Source organism: Chelonia mydas, chromosome 3 (assembly GCF_015237465.2).
Source record: "Chelonia mydas isolate rCheMyd1 chromosome 3, rCheMyd1.pri.v2, whole genome shotgun sequence".
NCBI lineage: Eukaryota > Metazoa > Chordata > Testudines > Cheloniidae > Chelonia > Chelonia mydas.
This window is the reverse complement of record NC_057851.1, coordinates 56,929,076-56,954,771: the sequence shown is the minus strand read 5'-3', so window position 1 is coordinate 56,954,771 and position 25,696 is coordinate 56,929,076.

Sequence of the window (25,696 nt, the reverse complement as noted above, 5' to 3'; positions counted from 1 at the left end):
ATTTAATTTGTGACTGTTCAGAACGTGGTTTATTTAGTTCAAATAAAAATAGAATCAACTCCCGAAATAGAATTTCTCTCAAGTTTTCCAGCCGTAACATAATACAGTTTTGTGTGTGATTTTATATGATAGGAGTACAAACTGTCCAAGTCCTTGACTCATTCTCCATTAATTTCATTCTTTTTAACAACCTCATATTTTGGATAACATTGTTAAGCAAGAGTTATTAATCTGTCTATAGTCATCTCTTTTATTAAGTGTAACTTTTCCTATTGCTTCCATTGCATAAGAGTCCAGTACTATGGACTGTTAGGTTTCTGTAAACCAGGCTATTAACTGATCTGTTGCATACTGAAAACATCTGCCCAAAATTAAGGAAATACCAGACAATGAAGAGATGATATGATTTTATCATTATATTTTATAATTGTCTGTCCTTTAAGCTTAGCATTGACTTATTTTGTTTTTTAGTTCTTTAAAATAAGTTTAACACACTACGATGGAAAGAAAGTAAATGGAGCATGCTTCCTTGTTTTGTCACATCTGACATATTCCTTTCTGTGGACCAAATTAAAGTATTTACCCTACTCTGGTATTGAGAAGAATTTTTGCAGTTGTCTTTTTGAACATGTACATGTTTCTGAAATATACATCCAGGAAGCTGCTCCATCTACACTCATAATGCCCAATTCCCCACTCAGTATAAGTCAGGAGTTACTACACTGACGTAAATCGAGTTAAACTAATGTAAAATTGAAGTAAATTAGAGCAGAATTAGGCAGGCCTATATCCTTATTGTGTTGGTCTTCTCTGCTAGTCTTCACAAGCTGAGTTTAACTCTCTCCATTGACTCTGCTGCCAGATGAAATAGCAGCTTTCGTTACACTGCATTTCATCATTATGGTCTCTAGATTACTTTCAATTGGATAATTAATAAGCAATAGATCTACCGATGAAAAATGCTATATAAGGGCTATGACAAGGTGGCTATGATACTCTGAGTACGTTTCCCAGACCTGAAGAAGAGCAATGTGTAAGCTTGAAAGTTTGTCTCTCTCCTGAACAGAAGTTGGTCCAGAAAAGATATTCCCTCACCCACCGTATCTCTCTATATAAGAGCTAGGCATTATTATTACCAGAATATGTTAACAAAGGGCTTCATATATCACTACAGAATATTATCACTACTCAGGAGCTGCTCCGATAAGGTTGGGGGATCAAAAGGATTCAAAGGCAAATTTGAATAATCTAATATTTTTGCGAATAAATTGAACAACATTAGTTTCGGGGGGGGTTATAAAATAAATGTTACATACAAAAAGTTACATTGAAATAATATTACTTTGCTTGTAAAATCAAGCACTCAAAAGTTTGAAAATGACAGATTTAGGATTGCCTGTACAACCTGAATTTGATCCCCTTGTGTGTCTACGTTATTATACAGTCTTTAATTACATGATCACATATTATTTCCTCTGTAGGATACCTGTCTCATTCAGTGCATAGGAAGGATGGTGCTCACTGAATGAGGCTGCTGTTCAATATTATTTGCCTCCACACCTTATTTCTTGCACAGTTTTTAATCCCTGCCCTAAATACAGGATTATTCATTGCCTTGTGGCCTTTTATACGGTACTCAGGCCAGTTGTAACTGAGTGCCTCATTCATATTAATGAATTTATCTTCACAACTCCCCTACAAGAGAGTGTTATCAGCCCCATTTCACAGATGTGGAAACTGAGGCAGAGGCAAAGGCCAGGATCCACAAGGCCCAATTTTAGGTGCAACTGCACACTACAAAACTACCTCTTGACTGCCATCAAACCCTGTAGTCAGTGCCAGTCCTAGCCCATTGGGGACCCTAAGCAGGAATATCCCCCCCCCCACACACAAACAATACATACTAATAATTCATAGGGAGTCCTATACTACAATCTTAAGTCAATCCAGGTTAGGTTGACTTACAACCACCACAGTAATTACCCTCCTTCTGTCAGTGGTGTGTGTCCTCCCCAGGAATGCTTCCACCGACTGAAGAGGGTCAATGTGGGGGGCTGAGAACCTGGGCTTCTAGCCTCTGGGAGTGGGGGAAGCCAGCCAGGACATCTCGCCTCTGGTGGGAAGATCCGCGCCCAGGGTCCAGGGTTAGCTGCCGTGCGCCTACTGGGAAACCAAGAGGCCGGGGAGGCAGCCAGGCTTCTAGCCAAGAACCTTGGTGCAGCTGGGCTCTCTGTTGGGAGCAGGAAGCAGGGACCCCGGGGAGGGTGGTGGGGAGGGTAGCAGGGCTCCCTGCAGGGAGCAGGGAGCCCAGGCAGCAGACCAAGCTGGGAGCCTGGGTGACAACCCAGCTTGGAGTGGACAGCCAGCAACAGCCCGGCTGGGACAAGACAGCCAACAGCCGATGTACGTAACGCAGTGCCTATGTTGACACTGAGTCGCCTTAACTATGCTGAGGCCTGGTCTACACTACGAGTTTATGTCAGATTTAGCAGCGTTAAATCCGAATTAACCCTGCACCCGTCCACACAACGAAGCCATTTTTTCGACATAAAGGGCTCTTAAAACTGATTTCTGTACTCTTCCCCAACGAGAGGATTAGCGCTGAAATCAACATCGCCGTTTTGAATTAGGGTTAGTGTGGACGCAATTTGAAGGTATTGGCCTCCGGAAGCTATCCAACAGTGCACATTGTGACTGCTCTGGACAGCACTCTGAACTCAGATGCACTGGCCAGATGTACAGGAAAAGCCCCGGGAACTTTTGAATCTCATTTCCTGTTTGGCCAGGTGAACTCATCAGCACAGGTGACCATGCAGAGCTCATCAGCACAGGTGACCATGCAGTCCCAGAATCGAAAAAGAGCTCCAGCATGGACCGAACGGGAGGTACTGGATCTGATCGCTGTATGGGGAGAGGAATCCGAGCTATCAGAACTACGTTCCAAAAGATGAAATGCCAAAACATTTCAAAAAATCTCAGAGGCCATGAGGGACAAAGGCTACATCAGGGACGCAACACAGTGCCGCGTGAAACTTAAGGAGCTCAGACAAGCATACCAGAAAACCAAAGAATCAAACGGACTCTCCGGGACAGAGCCCCAGACATGCCGCTTCTATGCTGAGCTGCATGCAATTCTAGGGGGGGCTGCCACCACTACCCAACCCCTGTCTGTGGACTCCGAGGATGGGATACTCTCCGCCATGGCTGAGGATTTTGCAGATGGGGAAGAATAGGAGGACGAGCTTGGGGAGAGCACACAGCACACAGTTCTCCCCAACAGCCAGGATCTTTTTATCACTCTGACTGAAATACCTTCCCAACCCAATGAAGACAGAGAAGGGACCTCTGGTGAGTATACCTTTTAAAATATAATACATGTTATAAAAGCTAGTGTTTTTTAATGATTAAGTAGCCCTGAGGACTTGGGATGCATTCGTGACCCGCACTGCTACTGGAAAAGTCTGTTAACGTGTCTGGGGATGGAGCGGAAATCCTCCAGGGACATCTCCATGAAGCTCTCCTGGAGGTATTCTAAAAGCCTTTGCAGAAGGTTTCTGGGGAGAGCAGCCTTATTCCGTCCTCCATGGTAGGACATTTTACCACGCCATGCTAGTAGCAAGTAATCTGGTATCATTGCATGACAAAGCCTGGCAGCGTATGGTCCCGGTGTTTGCTGGCATTCAAGGAACTTCTGTTCTTTATGTCTCTGTGTTATCCTCAGAAGAGTGATATCGTTCATGGTAACCTGGTTGAAATGGGGAATTGATTAAGGGGACAATTCAGAGGTGGCTGTTCCTACTGGGCTGTTTGCCTGTGGCTGAAAAGAAATCCTCCCTGCAGTTAGCCATGCGATGGGAGGGGGGGCCATTGGCGCTGAGCTGTTCACGTTTGGCTAGCAGGGATCTTCCTGATACCAGCCAGGCAGTGGGGGGGAGGGGAAAAACGATCATCCCAGAGAATTGGATGGGGGTAGGGGATTAGTTTGGTTTCTGCTGCTGCACGTTAACAGGAAAACTGCAGCAGTAAATGGCCAACTCAACAGGCTTTGCTTGGTATGGGAAAGGAGGGGGCTGCTGTTATGAAGGTTGCAGAAGCCGAAAGACTATGGCTTACCATGGCTGCCTGCAAGCCGAATTCTGTTGCCCAGCCCTGCATGTGTGATCTCTAACACCAAAGCCGCAGGCACTCAATATAAGATGCAAAATGCGACCTTGTACCAAAATCACATGTGCTATGTAATGTGAATAGTGTTGTTCACCATGAAAGAGTATAGTCATTGTTCTGTAAAATGTATCTTTTTAAATACTTCACTCCCTTTTTTTCCTCCAGCAGCTACAAATGTTTCAAGCCTCCCTCCTCCGTCCCAGAAGCTATCTCAGATAAGGCGGCGAAAAAAACACACGCGCGAAGAAACATTCTCTGAGCTCATGCAGTCGTCCGGCACTGACAGAGCTGTGTGGAGGGACACAATAGCAGAGTACAGGATGGTGGCCAATGAACATGAGGAGAGGTGGCAGCAGGAAGATCAGAGGAGGCATGAGGAAACGCTGGGGATACTGTGGGATCAAACGGACATGCTTCAGCGTCTGGTGGAGGTTCATGAATGGCAGCAGGATCACAGACTGCCGCTGCAGCCCCTGCTTAACCGCCCTCCCTCCTCCCCAAGTTCCATAGCCTCCTCACCCAGACGCCCAAGAACGCGGGGTGGGAGGCTCCGGGTACCCATCCACTCTACCCCAGTGGACAGCCCAAGCAACAGAAGGCTGGCATTCAACAAATTTTAAAGTGGCCTTTTCCTTCCCTCCTACCCTCCTCCCACACCCCACCCGGGCTATCTTGTGAGTTATTTCCCTATTTTTAAAATCAATTAATAAAGAATACATGTTTTTTAAACGATAGTGACTTTATTTCCTTTGCAAGCAAGCTGTGATCAAAGGCGGGAGGGTGGGTGGCTTACAGGGAATTAGAGTCAACCAAGGGGGCAGGTTTTCATCAAGGAGAAACAAACAGAAGTGTCACACAGTACCCTGGCCAGTCATGAAACTGGTTTTCAAAGCTTCTCTGATGCGCACTGCTTCCTGCTGTGCTCTTCTGACTGCTCTGGTGTCTGGCTGCACGTATTCAGCAGCCCGGCGATTTGCATCAACCTCCCACCCCACAATAAACGTCTCCCCCTTACTCTCACAGAGATTGTGGAGCACAAAACAAGCTGCAATAACAATGGGAATACTGGTTTCACTGAGGTCTGAGCGAGTCAGTAAACTGTGCCAACAACCCTTTAAATGTCCGAATGCACACTCTACCACCATTCTGCACTTGCTCAGCCTATAGTTGAACAGCTCCTGACTACTGTCCAGGGTGCCTGTGTACGGCTTCATGAGCCAGGGCATTAAGGGGTAGGCTGGGTCCCCAAGGATAACTATAGGCATTTCAACATCCCCAACAGTTATTTTCTGGTCTGGGAAGTAAATCCCTTCCTGCAGCCGTTTAAACAGACCAGAGTTCCTGAAGACATGAGCGTCATGAAACTTTCCCGGCCATCCTACGTTGATATTGGTGAAACGTCCCTTGTGATCCACCAGTGCTTGCAGCACCATTGAAAAGTACCCCTTGCGGTTTATGTACTCCCCGGCTTGGTGCTCCGGTGCCAAGATAGGGATATGGGTTCCGTCTATGGCCCCACCACAGTTAGGGAATCCCATTGCAGCAAAGCCATCCACTATGACCTGCACATTTCCCAGAATCACTACCTTTGATAGCAGCAGCTCAATGATTGCGTTGGCTACTTGCATCACAGCAACCCCCACAGTAGATTTGCCCACTCCAAATTGATTACCAACTGACCAGTAGCTGTCTGGCATTGCAAGCTTCCACAGGGCTATTGCCACTCGCTTGTGAACTGTGCGGGCTGCTCTCATCTTGGTATTCTTCAGCTTCAGAGCAGGGGAAAGCAAGTCACAAAGTTCCATGAAAGTGCCCTTACACAAGCGAAAGTTTCGGCGCCACTGGGAATCAACCCAGACCTGCAACACTATGCGGTCCCACCACTCTGTGCTTGTTTCCCGGGCCCAGAATTGGCATTCCACGGCATGAGCCTGCCCCATTAACACCATGATCTCCAAATTGCGGGGCAACGTGGTTTTAGAGAAAAGTGTGTTCATGTCCTCATCACCGCGCTGCTGTCGCCTCCTCTCCTGGTTTTTCAGGTGCTGGTTCTCCATATACTGCACGATAATACGCGAGGTGTTTACAATGGTCATAACTGCTCTGGTGAGCTGAACAGGCTCCATGCTTGCTGTGCTATGTCATCTGCTCCTGCTTGGGCAATCCAGGGAAAAGGGCGCAAAACGATTGTTTGCCGTTGCTCTGGCAGAGAGAGGGGCGACTGACAACATGGCTTACAGGGTTGGTTTACAGGGAATTAAAATCAACAAAGGGGGTGTCTTTGCGAGAAACAGAATGGCCCCCTCAAGGGTAGAACTCAAAACCTCAAGGATAGAACTCAAAACTGGGTTTAGCAGGCTGTTGATTTCATGGAGGGAGGGAGGAGAAAATGCATACAAACCAAATCTGGTCTATTTCTTGTTTTGATCCACTTCATCTATCTTTATATATCTTGCTGGCAGCAGACTGTGCAGTACGACCGCTAGCCATCGTCATCTCCTGGGTGCTCGGCTGAAGACGGTACAGTATGAATACTGGCCATCGTCTTCTGCTGGCTGCAGATTAAAAGACAGTGCACTGCCGGTAGGACTGAATCACCATGAGACGAAACTTAAAAGGGAAATTACCTGGCTGAGTCACTCCCATGTTTGCCCAGGCGCCCCTGACCTCATCGAGGTTGGTTAAAAGAGCACCCTGGACTATGTCGACGACGGCTACCAGTCATACTGCACTGTCTGATGCCAAAAGGCAATTAACTGCTGCTGTGTAGCAATGCAGTACCGCATCTGCCAGCACCCAGGAGATATACAGTGACGGTTAGCTGAGTGGGCTCCATGCTTGCCGTGGCGTCTGCACAGGTAACTCAAGAAAAAAGGCACAAAACGATTGTCTGCCCTTGCTTTCATGGAGGGAGGGAGGGAAGGGGGGCCTGACGATATGCACCCAGAACCACCCGCGACAATGTTTTAGCCCCATCAGGCACTGGGATTTCTACCCAGAATTCAAATGGGTGGCGGAGACTGCGGGAACTGTGGGATAGCTACCCACAGTGCAACGCTCCGGAAGTCGACGGTTGCCTCAGTACTGTGGACACACTCTGCCGACTACATGCACTTAGAGCATTTGTGTGGAGTCACACGCACAATCAACTGTATAAAAACGCTTTCTACAAAACCAACTTCTATAAATTCGACCTAATTTCGTAGTGTAGACAAGGCCTGACATAAGCTCTGTGCCTCTCCTGGAGGTGAAGTTATAATTTCAGTGCAGTAGGGCACTTACATCAGCGGGAGCAAGACTACTGTGCACGCTGACATAATTAGGTCAACAAACATAAGCTGCCTTATATTAACCTAACTGTGTAGGGTAGTCCAGGGCTCAGTCTGCTTATGCCTAGTGCCATATCTGTCTGTAGGTGCTTAAATGCACTTGACACCTACATTTTCACAGTTAAAGTTTCCAAGGTGCCTATGTTTCTGCCTCTGGGCAGGAACACTGCTGCCTCTAGGTTCCTGGATGCCTATCTCTCACCTAAGTATCAATATGCAATCCACAAACTGGAGGGGGATGATCGTTCACCCACCCATCTTGCTTGCAGGACCCAATCCAGTCCACATGTTCAGATGCCACCTAGCAGCAAGGGGGAGGCTAAAACATTGTCGCGGGTGGTTCTGGGTGCATATCGTCAGGCCCCCCTTCCCTCCCTCCCTCCATGAAAGCAAGGGCAGACAATCGTTTTGTGCCTTTTTTCTTGAGTTACCTGTGCAGACGCCAGGGCAAGCATGGAGCCCACTCAGCTAACCGTCACTGTATATCTCCCGGGTGCTCCCTTATAACTTTGATCCCAATGAATAGAACACTCCCCTATGGTGTAAGAGGTTCAAGTCCCTCTCTGCCTGATGAAGAGAAGGGATCGGAACAGGGATCTGTCACCTCTCAGATGAGTGCTCTGGCCATTGGACTGTAGAGTGATTCTCTCTCTTCCTCTGGCCCAATTCATATTTAATTATTCAATTATAGTGAAACAACTTTGTAGCTCTGGCCTTGGGAGACTGTAGCAGGGTGAGCAGCCTCTTTGGGTGGGTCTACACAGCGCACAGAAGTGAGCCGTCCAGCCTGAGTTGACAGACTCGGGCTAGTGGGACTTGCACTAGCTCTCTAAAAATAGTGGCATAGGCAACACTCTGAAGTTGCAGCTCAGGCCAGGGCTTGGGCTCTGAAGCCCACTCACCCTTTTTATAGCTATTCATCACCTCCTCTGTCATCTATCTCTAGTCCTCATTCCTCTCCAAAATTTCTCTTTAGCTGCTTGAGTCAATTCTTATTTCAACCACTTTGGTTTGCCCATTGCTAGTGATAAACCAAATAATGTGGTTCCCAATATATTACAACTAGGTAAAAGGGGCATCTAAGTAATGAATCATTGTAATAAACATTTTAAAACGTCAAAGTTACAGTACTGTATGGGGGAGCAATGTGGCCTAGTGGACAGAGCACTAACATGGGACTCGGAAGACCTGCATTCTATTACCAGCTCTGCCATTGGCCTGTTGTGTGACCTTAGGCAAGTCATTTCAACTATATGTGCCTCAGTTTCCCCAACTGTACAATGGGTGACAATACTGACCTTATGTAAAGTGCGTTGAGCTCTACAATTGAAAATACTATATATGAACTAGGTATTTATTAATTGCCAGGTTGTGTAAAATACACTATTGAGCAATTTGGTTTGGATTCCTTTTGCTCCTTTGATATGTATGTAAACGTCTCTAGCGCCTCAGCAAATACTGTGTTTATTTTGTGATGGTGACTGCATGGATATTCTGCTCTTTATGATGATTATAAGAACACTGGCTCACAAGGGGTTAAGCAAATGTTTTCACATCATCATATACTTATTTTACATCGTTGCAAAAACAAAGTTCATTCTATTATTTGAAATTAACATATCCTGTTGCTTCAATAAAATGGTTTCATCAAAGGTAAATATATTCTTCCTCTTGTCAATTAAGCTAAGTGGGAACAGATGCATAAGCTAAACGCTCAGGTGGTCATCAAGGCTAAACAAATCCTGAGGTCTATTCATAAGGTGAACTGGCATTTCCTAAGTATTATTTTTCTTGGAGAGGAAGGGGATGATATACTTCAATGATGTGTGTAGCTGAGGTCTACATCCATTTATACTCTGCTTTATCTGGAGTGAGTTGCTCCTGCTCTAAGGCACTCTGATGTAGGTGGTCTGTATCAAATTGTACCAGATTGTGCCATCTGTTTTTAAATAGAACTCTCCATATACCTTGGGGTTTAGTGGCAGACATCTTCAAATGGGAGGATTGGTGAATATCTCAGTTAGCTCCTTGAACATTATTCCCCTTCCCACGAGTGCTTCTTCAGTCTTTCTGGCTTCAGTTAAAACTGACTGTTCAACTCTTGCTGGCAATAGGAATCTTTTTGATGGCATTGGTTGTATTGGTAGAAAATGAAATATACGTCAGGATTTCACCACTTTTTTGTTGGGTTTGGAGCCAGCAACATAACTTCAGCAAGAGCTGCTATGTACTGAAGAAGAAGGCCAAAGGGGCATATGATAGATCCCAGTAGGCCCCTGCAAGTGAAAGCTTCTGAGGAAAGAGACATTGCCAATCTCTAGATCCTGTTCGAGACGAATTACTGAAGCCACTATAGTGTTTAACCATCTGCTTCTGCTATTGCTATGTAAGAATCTCAGCAGCACCTCTCACCTTCCACAATTACTCTGTATCTCTGATATGTAATGGTGTTGTCCTACAAAATATTCATTTATGACTTTATTGTTATCTTTTAAGCTGTATGATAATAAATTGTTAAGCTTATAGTGAGAAGACATCTAACACTTTCTGATGGCTAAATCAGTGCTGAAGAGCACTGAGCTCCAGAGTTCCTTAAGGAGAAAGAGGCATATCAGAAGGAATTTCAAGTTTTGTATCAACTATTGAAACAGACAAGACAGACATTTGTTCTTCTGATTGTTCTGAATGTAAAAATTAAAAATGAAGCTCAAACAAATATCAAGTTAAACAAATTATACATATGTTACACTGTGACAAGGTGCTCGACTTACCGCTGGATAGCGCCTCCTTGTGGCCATGTCTCAGGATTAGCTCCACTCAGGTCTGACTCCCCCTTTTGCTGCGTGCTGCATGCCCTGCCATCTGTCTTTTGCTCCCTGTGATTCAGTGTACTCTGTCTCCGTAGCTTGGCCCTCCAGCCAGGTCACTATAATTTTCCCCTGCTGGGGTATCAAAGTCCTGCTACACACAGTCTCAGGCAGTCTTCTCATGCACTATCCTGATGGTGCCACTTCCCCATTGGCCAGTAGGGGAACCTGGGCCCCCCCACTACTCCAGGTTCCAGTCCAGGGACCTTATATCTGGCAACTGTATGGTTCCCCCCTCTCTAGGTGTACCAACTCAAACTCCCTCCTCCCAGAGAGTAATTGCAGACTACTGAACTCTGTAGCCTCAAACACACCTCCCTACTCCCAGGGAGTGGCTGCAGACTACTTCCCTGCAGCCCCCTTCTGTTGTCAACTATCTGTCTTTATAAACCCAGCCCAGCTCCTCCCGCAGCTGGACTGGCATAGGGGGAGTTCTACTTAAAATTAGGCTTTAGCACTCCCTGGCTTTCCTGGAGGTGCAGCCTACACTTTAATTGACCTAATTAACCCCTTCAGGCCTTGTGTGGGGTTCACCCCCATCACATACATACAAACACATAAGGTGGATGAGGGAATATCTTTTATTTGACCAACTTCTGTTGGTGAAAGAGACAAGCTTCTTCTTCTCAAGAGTTCAAAAGCTTGTCTCTTTCACCAACGGAAGTTTGTCCCATAAATATTACCTTACCCACCCTGTCTGCTTAGTATCCCGGGACCAACAGAGATACCACAACAACAACAACGCATACCCATAGGAGACGTATTATAGAAGCCTATCTGACAATGTAAATATAAAATCAATAATATTTTTCATCATAGTTTATAAAGTGAATGAAAGGTGCAGGAATGAAGATCCTGGAAAATCAAATCTTTTCTTTCTTCACAGCACACATATGACATTAACAGAGTATCAGAGATCAACAGAGGTGCTTGACCTGAAGCCCCCTTGTTACACACAAGAAGAGGCTGCTGGCTAGACTTTCTTTGGGAGGCCTAACAGCTATAGATCTCATTCCCCTTACTTATCCAAAATAGCCCACATTTGGTACCCTTCAGGGCATGTTGCAAAGCTCATCATCTCCCCTAGACATTTAAAAATGGGGAAAATGTGGGAGCAAGAAGGTGATTTGAACTTTTTAGTTTCTTGGTTGACAGGTAGTGAATGGCTTATACTGGACAGTACTTCTGCACTGCTAGCAGACCCTAAGCTATGATGTAACGGGACTGGCTGTTCATCATTTTATAATGAGTCCAGAGCGTGCTCAAGGGGAGGATAGTAGTTCAGACAGCAGCGCTGAACAGGGTGTTTGCTTTCAGCATGAAAAGTGATGGAAAAGACTGTCTGACCTGCTCTCTGAATTTTTTTGACTCACTAATTTTTATGCTCTCGGAGGTGAGAGGAGTGAGAAGAGGAATTTTTGTTTGAAAGAGTACTCCTTATCTTTGTACTCAGATGTCAAGGGTAAAAATTATGAAGTCTGGTCAAACTGTCAAGCTAAACTCTAAGTATCCATACATGGCTGAGTTTCATGAAACATTTTTATCTTAATTCAAATCCTTACACATATTTTTGAAGTTACATTGTGTGACAGGGCAAGGCCAGATGGCTATAGAAAAGTAGTGGGAGATAGATATATTACCTCCAGGCTAAACAAATCCCTGGTACCAGGTTAAGTGAAATGGAAGCTGCTTCAGGTCAATTAAGACAGCTGGGGCCAATTAAGAACTTTCCAGAAGGCAGGGAGAATGCTAGGTTGATTGGGACACCTGAAGCCAATCAGGGGCTGGCTGAAACTAGTTAAAAGCGTCCCAGTCAGTCAGGTGAAGGTGCATGTCAGGAGCTGTGGAAGGAAGTTGCGCTGTTGGAGAGGCTGAGTAGTAAACACCATATCAGGCACAAGGAAGGACGCCCTGAGGTAAGGGTGAAGTGGAGCTTAAGGAAGTGAGGGAAGTAGCCCAGGGAATTGTACATATCATGTTTCTAAAAGGTCAGCTGCCATAGCTGATACTATTAGGGTCCCTGGGCTGGAGCCCGGAGTAGAGGGTGGGCCTGGGCCCCCCCCCTTCCCTTTTGCCTCCTGATTAATCACTGAGACTGGGAGACATCAGAGACTGTGCAAGGAAGACTAACTTCTCCTCACCTCCCTTGCTGGCTTATGATGAAAATGGCTCAGTAGACTGTGACCCTTGTCTCTAGAGAAAGAAGGGTTACGTGGAGGGTCACAGTGAGCCTCTGAGGCTTGTGAAATCTGCCAGGAAACGCGGGACCCACGGAGGCAAGGACAGAGCTTTGTCACAATTGTTACATTTTATTCTTTAAGAGGATGGGGGTGATGACAGAACAAGTAGTAACAGATGACAGAACAAGGAATAATGATCTCAAGTTGCATTGGGGGAGGTTTAGGTTGGATATTAGTAAAAACTTTTTCACTAGGAGGGTGGTGAAACACGGGAATGCGTTACCTAGGAAGGTGGTGGAATCTCCTTCCTTAGAAGTTTTTAAGGTCAGGCTTGACAAAGCCCTGACTGGGATGATTTAGTTGGGGAATTGGTCCTGCTTTGAGCAGGGGGTTGGACTAGATGACCTCCTGAGGTCCCTTCCAACCCTGATATTCTATGATTCTATGATGGAGAGAGAAGAAAAAAAGCAACAAAAATATTTTGTGAGTGCAAGTGAATTCACACCATAGCTGGAACTGTGCAGATGTCAGGTGATTGCATTCCTGTAAATTGTGCAGCCTCCTGTAATTTATGCACTATTTTCATCAGTGTCACAAATTGTGCATTGTTTTATCACTAATCTAGATCTTGGTGCAAATTCACTTGAAAAGCTTCATGACCTTTGAACAAAGCTTTCAGTTAATCTGGGCTGAGTTTCAAATTCCTAACAAAACCTTAAACCAGGCAAGATTCACATGGTATTTGTTTTGCAATGAACATTTTGTATATCCATCCATCATAAAATCATTATGCTTACCGCCAGCTGCAGAGATCTGTGGGTCTGATCCTTCTGTGATTGACGTCAATGGCAAAACTACCTTTGATTAGCCATCAGGCCCTAAATAACACATTTCTTTCTTTTCAAGATAACAAAATTAAAATAAAAAGAGTTGAACTTGACTTTTCTCATTTGTATGCTCTGTTGTATAGTATGGGGGAGGAAAGGTGAGCTAATGGATTCTCATTCCAATGCACTGTCTACTGGTCCATTCTTTTTCTCTACATTGTGTATCATAATGTACAAAGGAGAAAAGAAAAGGAGGACTTGTGGCACCTTAGAGACTAACAAATTTATTTGAGCATAAGCTTTTGTGAGCTACAGCATCCGATGAAGTGAGCTGTAGCTCATGAAAGCTTATGCTCAAATAAATTTGTTAGTTTCTAAGGTGCCACAAGTACTCCTTTTCTCTTTGCTAATACAGACTAACACGGCTGCTACTCTGAAAAGGAGAAAAGGTGAGTTCATCTCTCTCTTTCTCTCTCTTGGCTTGAAAGAAAGAAAGAAAGAAAAAGAAAGAAAGAAAGAAGCAGTGTTATTTATGGTCTGATCATGTACCACAAAAATCAATGGGAGTTTCACTTTTGACATCAATGACACTAGGATCAGACCCTAAAATCCACGTAGTTAGCAGTAAGTGAAAAGATTTTATGATGTATGTGTTGGCCATGTGACTGATACTGAAATAAACTTCTATATTCACCACCTGAAATATGTTATAAGGAACCCAACTTTCAAACAGTCAAACACAGTTTGCTAAGTTTAACAAATACTTTAAGCTCTCAGACTGAACCAATAACTTTGACTGTGACCAGAGTGGTATAAACCAGGCTTGAAATGTAGCAGCAGCATGAGTATTCCCTGGAGCAATATCCCTGGAGCAGCATCCCTGGAGCATCAGCATGAGTATTCAAAGTGAAAGCTGAAGTACAGCAAGATGGTATAATTGAGAAGTATTTTCATGAATTCCATCATGTGACATTTTTCTCAGAGACATTTTCATTTAATTAAGGCTATGGGAATCAGTGATAGAACACAATGAGTCATCAGGGTTAAGAGCATCCTAAGGGACAAGCTGGCAACATCAGAGAATCAGCATGAGCAGACTGTGTTGCAGTAATTCTCTGGTGTAATGCCATGTACCCTACTTGTTCCATGGTGCAGATGGTTTCTTTTCGGAATATCATGAAAAAGGAATCTGTCTGCATTAAGTCAGGCACAATTTTCCTACAAGGTAATAAAAACCAACATCACTGCCTTATGTCTGTGTTTAAAATATACACACAGGCTTGGTCAATAAGCCCAATAGACACTACTGTTTGGACATGTATCTTGGAAATAATTTTTTATATGTTAATGCATATATAAACAGGAATTAATTCAGGGAATTATGTGTTATATTGGCGATCAGACTAGATGATCATAATGGCCCCTTCTGGCTTTATAATCTATGAATCTATGAAAATGAGCTCCTGATTGCACCGACTAGAGCAAGGCATAGTACAGGCAGGCTTGTCAAGCCTACCAATATAAATATGTGTCTGACCCCCAATCCTGAGAAACAATATGCATGCACACTGAATCCATCATTCTAGTAACAGGTTGCTTCTGATTAAATCTGGCAGCTCTGCTGAACACATGCTAAATTTACAGTCTGAACAAAGGTGTACTAGGTTTTCATCTGAAAAAAAAAACCCATCACTGTTCAACTTGTAATCTGAAACAGACTTTAACTTGGCGTAAGGTAAATTTGAATTTTATAATAAATTATCTTGGTTTTCATCCCAACTTCATAGTAAACTAAGCCCAAACTTTTTTGAGATTTGAAAAAGAAAGTGACTTAAAAAAAGGGTTCTGGGTTTCAGCTAGTTTTTCTGACCTGATCAAAGCTAGGAAGTACTGGAAATCTCATGTGATATCCTAGAATCGAGATTTCCAGTCCAAAATGATTCAGATAGGTTTCATAAGCTTTTGATTCATCCATTGATAATTTTAACCCATTGTTTCAAAGGTGAAATCTAATGCCCAGTTCTTGAACACAGTCCTGATTCAGTTTAGTCCTGGCCACCTGGGCCATCCAAACTATGCTATAACTGTGTTTAACACATCAGAGGACGGGGGTGATGGAGAGAGAAGAAAAAAAGCAACAGAGTTTTTAATTTTCTGCTATGCTGAAGCCCAGTTGTTAATTTCAGTTGGACAGAGCTGTTAGGCTGTTGACTATGGATTTTTGCATTCACTGGGCAACCTAGAACTTGTTAAGCCCCACTTGTCTATTTTTTTCACCAGAATTCACTGATATGTTGAAAGGCATATTCATGACACTATGTAGACAGCTTAAAGATCTGATCTGTGTCCCTGGTGAGGCCATTCAACGCTAAATTCATATTGGGAGTAGAATCTATCTATCTATCTATCTATCTATCTATCTATCATCTATCTATCTATCTATCTATCTATCTATCTATCTATCTATCTATCTATCTATCTATCATCTATCTATCTATCTAAGGGAAGCAAGGATGCTAAAGGAGTAGGCAGAGATAAAGAGGAGAATTAATTCAGGAGAGATTAAATAAATACCTAGAGGAAAGAAGGATGAGGACTGGCGGATTGTGTAGCACTTGTCAGACAGAACAAGGATAGGGCACCAAAGAGACCCTTGGCCTTGGCCAAAAAGAGCTCATTAATAGAGCTGGGTAAAATTTTTTGGTCAAAACTATTTTTGGTAAAAGATACAGATTGAGTGACATCAAAATGTTGCCCAAATTCCTGCCAGTTTGCTGAATTGTTCCAGTAAAAGAACCGCAAAAATCCTACTACAAATTTCTAAAATGTCAAAACATTTCATTTTGACATTTTTCTAAATGAAAAGTTTTGATTTTTTGATACAAAATAACTTTTCATTTCAAAATTTCCTTTAATTTTATTAAAAAGGAATCAAAACATTTAAACATAGTCAAAATTGAAGTGAAATGTTTCAATTTTGTCAAAACAAAATGCTTCATTTGACCCCAAATCATTTTTTTCAGCTTTTCAATTCACTGAAAATGTTCTTAAAATCATTTTGGTTCAATCTGAAACAATTTTTTGATCTCTCTCTCTCTTTATTTTTTTTTTTACTTTCCAGCAAAGAACAACAAAAAACATCCTTTATTTGCATAGACCTAGCCCTTGTTGAAAGCGCTTTCATCGGGGATATCTATCTAATTACTTCCTCAGAGCCAGTAATTATGATATGTCATTTTGCCAATGAAGGAATGCACATCAGGAATTAAAAAATTTTTGTGCCTTTTTTCTCACATGTCGCTCTTGCACTGTAAATAAGCAAAGAGAGTTAGAATGCGTTCTGTCACTATTTTTCTCCCTCATTAGCGCATTAGTTTCTGCAGATGGCAATTTCAATTTCAAGGCTACGGTATGGAACGATATCGCCTCCCATTTTTTAAATTAATTTGACATCGTTAGCAAGAGTAAACAAACACATTTTAGTAATCTGGTAGGAAAATGCTACAAAATGAGTGACACTTAACATTATTTTCACATGGGAAGAAACTTGATCTGTAATTTTCACTTTTACCTTCACAGTACAAATTCGATTCAGATGGTAGGATCTATTTGGTAGGTACATCTAGCTGTGGTTCAGAAGAACTCTCCAAGGTGATAACAGAGTGCTACATTAGTACAAAGTGCTTAGATGGAAATGTATGTAGCACCATTTGGCTTCAGCTAGCACTCAAGTTAATGCTTCATGTTATTACCTGTCATTTGAGTCCCGCTTGTGGCCTTGAGAGCCAAACACAAAGTTAAGTTCTGCTCACAGCAATAGTGTAACTGCCAATGTCTGTTTAGGTTGCAGTACTTTCATATGCACAACTAAAACTCTAACAGCCAATAATATATCATAAAGGAAAAAAAATGTATTTTCTATTCATCCATTATACTTTACAGAGATTTTCATTACTGTTAGTTTCCACATTTTCCATGGAGTGTGCTTGAGTGGTTGTAAAATTATATACTTATGAACTGTTAAGCAGACAAAACCATGATTTTATAAAAACATAATATTATCAAATATCCTTTATGGAACTTATGGCATATATTCAGTTTATGTAACTTGGTGTCTCTTTTAAATAAAAAAGTTTGGTATTTTTTTCAGTTATGGAATGTGTATACAGAAAGGGTGTAGCTGGAGCAATTGCCTTTGCTGTCCTGTTTTTTAAAAGGGTACATCAGAAGCCACTTAAAAGACAGTTTACTTACAACAATATTCTGACCAAGCTAATGTCATTTCGGTGAAATAAAGTGCAATGTAAGCATGACATCAAACATGATGCACTAGCATATAGTAATTTTATTAATACATCACTCTACATATTGAAATATTGGATCAAATTCATTCTGCCTCAGCATGAGGGGATGGACTAGATGACCTCTTGAGGTCCCTTTGAGCCCCACATTTCTGTGATTCTATTATTATTTTTTTATTATTATTGTTTGTTATTTACTCTTTGTATTATCACAGACCTCAGGTCAGAGACCAGGACTCCATTGTGCTTCGCACTTTACATACACACAACAAAAAGACAGTCCTCAGTGAATTCAACATTTACAGTAAGAATGGATTTGTCCCATTAAATTTAAAATTAAATTTGAAAACAAAATATTAAGGAACTTTAATGAGTAAATGTAAAGGAATAAGCCATGTATTAATTGCATGAATTCTTGTGATTAGTTCTATTCTTCACTGTAGTGATTGTGACTTTGACACGTTCATATTTTTATATTATCACACCATTCCTACTCTTGTTTGCATCACACAAAAGGATTAATGGATCAAGTCCCTGAAGAAGGAGTTTTCCAGCATGGCTGGTAAATAAAGTAGACAAGACAATTAGTGTTTTGGTCTTGACTGGCTGATATATGTGTCCAACGTAGCTAGACTATCATCTGTGTACTCTTAACCATTTTCAGCTAGTTCTGTTATCACTTCTTAAGATAACAAAAGTAAAACAAAGTGTGATACTGTCTTCCCTGTTCAAGATCAGATGCTTCTGCTTACATTCAATCTGTTACACACATCTTATATTTTAAGATCTGAACCTGTGAGGTGCTGAGCACTCATAGCAAGAAGCCCTAAAACAGGGATATGCTTTACTTTCTGCAATTTCTTTTGTTTAGAATGGACTCCAAAAGTACTATTTAAACAGTCTGGCTGGAGACCCTGCATGCTTTCTTTTCTGTTGACGGGAGAGCCAGAAGAGGGTGAGACGCTTCTGTAAAGCCCTTTTATCTTCAGGAACATCACTTCTGCATGTTGCTTCATGGCTGCTCACAACACATCACTGATGTCTGTAGAATGTGGTTCTTTTCCACCATCAAAGTCTGACTGTACTCACCCCAGTACGGAATGATAAGCAAAAGAACTTCCTGAACAAATGTAAATATAAAAATTTAATATTGATGAGATGTTTAAGATCATGAAATGAGTCACAAATCTAACACAATTCTTTTCTTCCAGGCACTTTGAAAGAGTCACACGTGCTGAGTGTCATGGGGTTTGCTATGACCATTTTCTAACTGATGTTGATTTAAAATGAATCAATTAATGTTTGCAATAGAACATTGACATACAACAGCTAAGCAGGAAATACAAGGGAAGTACCGGAGCTCAACAGGTGCTCCGTACTTCCTAGGATTTGGCCCAGTGAGCTGAACTTCTGACTATACTCTGTGTTTTAGCTAGACCTTTTATTTTCTTGCCTTGCAGTTTAAATGCTCTATGCTTGAATTCCATAGCAGTTGCATAATCCACCACGATACAATTTTGCAGTAGCTCAGTGTTTCAAACGTCCCAGACATAGATGGATCTGGCTTTGACTCCCCAGAGATCATATAGATTTGGACGTTGCTTTTTTGGCTGCTGCATGTTTAAATTCTGACAAGTTTAATTATACAAATCAGAGGTGGAAGAAAAAATGCTTGTCTTCATACTTTACTTGATTTCTGTTCTCTGAGCTGTAATATTCTCTTTCTTTTGTTCAATTAACTTTTCTTGTTTTTGAAAGAAGTTCAAGGATATTTGTACTTGGCTATGGTGTCCCTCCAGGGGAGTATCAACTTTGATAAATTCTGTGGGGCCAGAGAGAATGATATTCACCTGCCTGGATCTACCCCTGACCTGGACCCTCCCTTATCTACCTGTCTCCAGGGTCATCCTGGACCCTCCCTCATCTCCACTCCCTCCTTCTGGTCAGACCCAATCCAAAAAAGCACCCCCCACTCCAGGAATATTATTATTTCTGCTATTAATATATTTTCATTGTTAATATATTTTTCTTGTTAACAACAAACCAAAATGTTGAATTAATATGTATGATTATAAGTGTGGATACTTGCCAGATTCGAATTGTTATTGAACTCACTGCGAGCACTGTAATTCTTCATGACACTGAAGTATTTCCCATACCACTGGTGAGTTGTACGAGTAAAGTACTTGCCCCATTGAAGTCAATGAAAAAATTCCCATTGACTTCACAGGGCCCAGAATTCACCCACTATGCTGCTGGTACACTTTGGGCCTAAGTACTTCCATTCATAGAGTGGCTACGAAGTTGGGCCATCTTTCTCTGAATCTTCTTTCATAAAGTATTATGGTTTCTTTGTTGATTTTTTTTTAAAATAAGCTGTACTTAAAGGCTAGTTTCTAAACCCCTCATTTCTCATTGGTGAGAAGTTCTAGAGAAGTGAAGGGGACCGCTCCTAGGAGAAAACTGCATGCCAGTGAGAATAAAGGATTTACAATCTGGCACTAAATGAAAAAGTATAAGGCAAAACTCACAGTGACTTCAGTGGGACCAGGATTAGACCAAAAATGCTGTATCTTACCCAATGTGTTCCAGTTCATTATATCCCCTGCACTGCACATTGGTATCTAAGAAGGAAACCTTTTGTTGGAACAAAAATGTCTTTTGAAAAAAACATTCTACTTGTTGTAAATGAAGCAGGTAATACAGTTGTTGTTTGTCTTCAATTTAATTAGGTTATGAAATATTTCTTTTCAAACTGTGAGGAAATGTGCTGCAACCTTTTTTGTCCTTTTACATGAAAAGCTGACGTTCACTTCCTCTGTTGGAAAATATGCAACACCAGCTGGACAGGCGAAAATGTGAAATACAAAGTGAAGTTATCTCAGTTAGCTATTCTCAAACTCCAAAAACACAGCATATCACTAAAAGACACATTTCCAATACATTACATTTTGTCTTCCAGGGAAGCAATTTGGCATATGCTTTTAGAATAATACAAATCAAATGTGTGGTATATGTACAATAACATTGTATGCTGGAGACCACCTTGAAACTAAGGCTACTAATTTGGAGCATTATGCGGCTATGTTATCCATCTAACTTGAATTATATCGTAAATACAAGAGATGGAAACAATGTATTGGGTAATTCTTTCCCATCTCCCAAGGGATCATACGGGATTTTTCCTTTATAATGTATTCTAGGTTGTTTAGAACAATCCAGTTTTTAAGTGACTTAACTCATATGTAACTAAAACATTGTCCAGCTGTGACTTCCATTCTGTACATTTTTTATTCCTGCCACCCTATAAACTAGAATCCTCTGGATTCAGCTTTCAGGAGTTTTTTCAGTTTTTAGTAAAAATCATAAGCTGCAACACTGATTGTTCTCTGCCCCAGCTATTTCCCCCTTTCACTCTGTGATCTCTGCACCCTCTGTCCAGGGGTGCAAGTAACTTAAGGGATTTACCGGTATGCAGCAAGGTGTGGGGGGTGGCTCAACTAGAAGGGGCGTGGCCTCAGGTGGAAGAGGCGGGATTCCGACAGCAATTTAAAGGGTTCGGGGCTTTGGCTGCTGGAGCGGTAGCGGTAGCAGCAGCCGGGAGCCCCGGGCCCTTTAAATCACTGCCGGAGTCCCGGGGCTCCCGGCCGCCGCTGGTACGGTCAGCTGTGTACTCGCTCTTACCAGTACACCATACTGGACCGTACTGGCTTACTTTCACCTCTGCCTCTGTCATTGCTCGCTCTCAACCTTATCACTGATTCACTGCCACTGACAGTGGTCTCTGCCTCCCACTGGGTAGGCATAATTGCCTACCGATGTGCCTTGTAGTGTGCTGCATGCACGTCTACATGGACTGTACGCATATCACCAGACAATAACATGGTGTGTAGTTAATGGGTTTAGCAGGGTCCTGTTCATTATAAGGATTATTTTCCTAATTTTGAAATTAAAGATGTTTTTGGCCTGAAAATTGACATGCTTATTCTCAGAGGAAAGGAGAGAATTTTTTTTAACCACTTGAGGGAAACTGACCTGCCATTCTGGAGTTAAAGCTAGTTAATAGACCGTCTCAGGATGAGATAGATAGATGACGTGCCCAAGGTCACACAGCGAGTCTCTGTTGAAAATGGGGGTTAGAATCCGGGGCTCCTGACTCCCAGACTCATGTTTAATCCACTAGAGCGAAGTATGGGGCGCCCACAGGAGCTGTGCTGGCAGGGGGTGCTCAGACAAGGCACCAAATCCCTGTGTTCCCTGGCCATGTCCACTTCCTGGCCAGTGTTACCCATTTTGTGGACAGAGCCTGCATTGTCTGGTATATTTAACCCTCACAAGTCAAACCATGGTATGTTCCTTCCGCTTTATCTTCGTGATGAAATATGCAGAACTAGAACAAGCACACAAAAGCAAGGGGCATTTTTCACAGTACAGATATTGTTCTAATGACAAGTTTCACCATTAACGTCAATGGGAGCAGGATCACCTCCTAATAAGTTAGAGTATGTCATACTCACTCTAGCTCTGCTGCAGCTATTGCGCTAAAAATAGCAATGTGGCTGCAGCAGCATGGGCAGCAGCATGGGCTGGCCTCCAAAGAACAATCTTGCCCAATCCCCTAGGTACATACTTGAGGGGCTAGCCTGAGCCACTGTTCATGCCGCCTTGGCCACCTTGCTATTTTTAGACACTATCTAAGGCATGTATGTCTACCCATGCTGGGAATTACATCTCCCAGCTGCTGCGCAGATGTACCTTTAGGCCCTGTCTTCTGGAAAGTCTCGCTAGTGTAGCACATGCAGATGTGCTACAATGGCACAAAGTGGGGCTAACACCATTGCAGTTTAACCTAGGATAATATGAACAGCTGAATCCTGTAAATTGCACCGGTGTGAACCTTGCTTTGTGCCAGTGCAACAAGTCTACATTGGAGGTAGCTACATTGATGTAGCAACACCAATGAGAATTTCTTTAATGGAAACTGGGCCTTAGGTACAGAGAGATAAGTGACTTTCCAAGGTCACACAGCAGGTCAGTGGAATAGCCAGGGGTAGATCCTAGGACTTTGGACACTCAATCCTCTATGCTATCCACTAAGTCAGGGATCGGAAACTTTTGGCACGTGGCCCATCAGGGAAATGCACTGGTGGGCCGGAACTGTTTGTTTACTTGCAGGGTCTGCAGGTTCGGCCGATTGCAGCTTCCACTGGCCACAGTTTGCCATTCCAGGCCAATGGGGGGTGCGGGAAGCAGCGTGGGCTGAGGGATGCGCTGGCTGCCGATTTCCGCAGCCCCCATTGGCCTGGAATGGTGAACCGTGGCCAGTGGGAGCTGCAAATGGCTGAAACTGCGGATGCTGCAAGTAAACAAACCGTCCAGGCCCGCCAGCGGATTTCCCTGATGGGCCGCGTGCCAAAGGTTGCTAATCCATGCACTAGGTCATACTGCTTCTCAAGTGTTTGGAATATGCCAACCCAAATATAGTTTGGCCTTAAGGAGGGGGAAATAAAAATTTCTTCCAATACAACACATTTGAGATGAAGGCATCCGATTGTATTGTTTTCTCTAAATATATTTCTTTATTAGATATGATATTTGAATAGGTTTCAGAGTAGCAGCCGTGTTAGTCTGTATTCGCAAAAAGAAAAGGAGTACTTGTGGTACCTTAGAGACTAACCAATTTATTTGAGCATAAGCATCAGATGAAGTGAGCTGTAGCTCACGAAAGCTTATGCTCAAATAAATTGGTTAGTCTCTAAGGTGCCACAAGTACTCCTTTTCTTTTTGCGATATTTGAATAGATTGACAGATCGTAACCACACACTAATATTTTCCTCTAAAAGGGATATAGATCTTAAGATATTTGGCACCAAGAAACTAACCCCAGTGTAACAGAACACATCATATGTTTTACAATCCTCTCTTGCTATTTTCTAATCCATCGTGGTCTAATTTTACGGTTTATGTAGATTTGTTCATTCTGACCTTATGAGTCCTTTTGTGGAGTTCTCTCTCTCTCTCTGTGTTTGCGTTTGTTCTGGTACACTAAGTCTGCAGGAATTTGCCACATCCTGTCTGTACATATGTATCTTAGACCGATTTGTTTTTCTTTAACATTCTGTCCCTGTAGAAAGGAGAGTCCTGCCCCTAAAAGCTCCTCACATCTTTCTTCACAAGGACTTAAATTAAAAAAAATATCATAGGAACATAGACATTGTCTTACTGGATTAAAGAGCTGGTTCACTTTGTCCAATATTCCATGTGACGAGTAACAGATGCTTAAGAACAGGGTAGAGCGTGGAACATTTCTACCTAATCCTGTCAGAAGTCAAATTTATGAATTTGAAATAGGAGAGTCTATAACACTAATAATTTTAGCTTATTTAATGTAATTGTGTTTGCTTGTTATCTGTATTGAGGGCCCATTGGGTGAAGTGCTGTGTGAGCACACAAAAAAAGATGGTGCCTATCCTGAAGAGTTTTCTTGCCAATAAGAAAAAAATGTCTTTGTCTGTAACACTTCTGTCAAGTATCTTACAGGTCTCTTATTGCCACTGTACTGAGCATTGCTATTAGAAACAGTAATTTGGATAAGTTTCTCTGGTTATCCCACAACACACTATTTAGACTTATTAAACTGCATAAAAGCAGAGCAGCACGCTAATGGAAAAGCATTTCCTTTCCAGACAAACTCCAATTCTGAGAAGTGCTGAATGTTTCCTTCATGTTCTGAGCACCCTCATGTTCTATTATGTGAAAGATCAGGCCCTTATTGACAACACGGGGAAACACGCAAGGACAGATCTATGGTGCCCTTTCCAAGTGGTTTGCACTGCTCAAGTAGGATAAAGCAGTCAGAAAGCTGCCCTACGAGGAAACTGGGGATTCTCTTTGTGTAGGGAAAGCCCACATACATGTCTTTCCACTACCTGCTCCTGGCCTCCTAGCCTAAATTAGAGCAACCTTTAGGCTGTTCTAACTTGCATGAGGGCTGATCCCAGCATTGGTATGGCAAAAGTGTAATCATACTTGTAACTTTGCAACATCTTTCTTGTGATTTCTTGATCTTTGGTACTACTTTTCTCATCTAGTAAGGTATGCTTTCAGTTGAAAATCATTTTTAAAAAGTAGGAGAGAAGAAATATATTCAAGATGGGTATGGAATGAAGACACACTGCAGTTTTCATTCCAGTACTCAAAATTTCATGTGATACACACTTCATTTTTGGCAACACTATAGACATTTCTGAAGAAGATTGGGGGGAAATAATGTGGATATATGGATGTGTGGTTAAAATAAAGGAGCGTAAATATTATTTTGAAACCATAAATTGTGATGCATATGTTATGTATATGCAGTAAGATGGGTCTTTGACACAATCTGTGTAGGAAGGATGCACTGGTAGTCTTGTTACCTAATTGTTTTGATTTATCATCAAAAAATGATATATTTTGAGCACTATTTAAAATACTGCCTTCCTTGTAATTATATGATATGGATGGATGCTAATGTAAAATGATAGATAGATAGATTAGATTATCCTGTCACACTGTTGTAAGACTGGAGTAACTCCATTGACGTCAGGATTATTCTGGTTTTATGACAGTGTGAGATCAGAATCTGGCCCAATATTTTCGTAATGCCTTTCTGAAAGACCTAAAGACAGAATTTTGGCCAACTTCAACAAAGAATTAAACTGAAGTGCTGGAAGAGGAATATAATACTTGTATATAATGTGCCCTGATAGCCTTGTTCCACTTAGATTTCATTCTCGGTATAAGTGTCTGCTTTGAGGACTTGTAGATAGTTTTCTATGGAGTAAAGCATGATGAATTTTCTTCCTTTCACTTTTACAGCATGTCTCAGCTTCACTCAGAGTTGCCAGAAACAAAAGAATTTACAAATATTTTGGCAAACACATGTACTGTGATCAGAGAAACCTGTAGAGTCTGATAGATTCAAAAGGCAGTTAAGTTAATCTCCGAAATTTTCCCTCCAAAATTGCCAGGAGATGCAAAGGAACATGG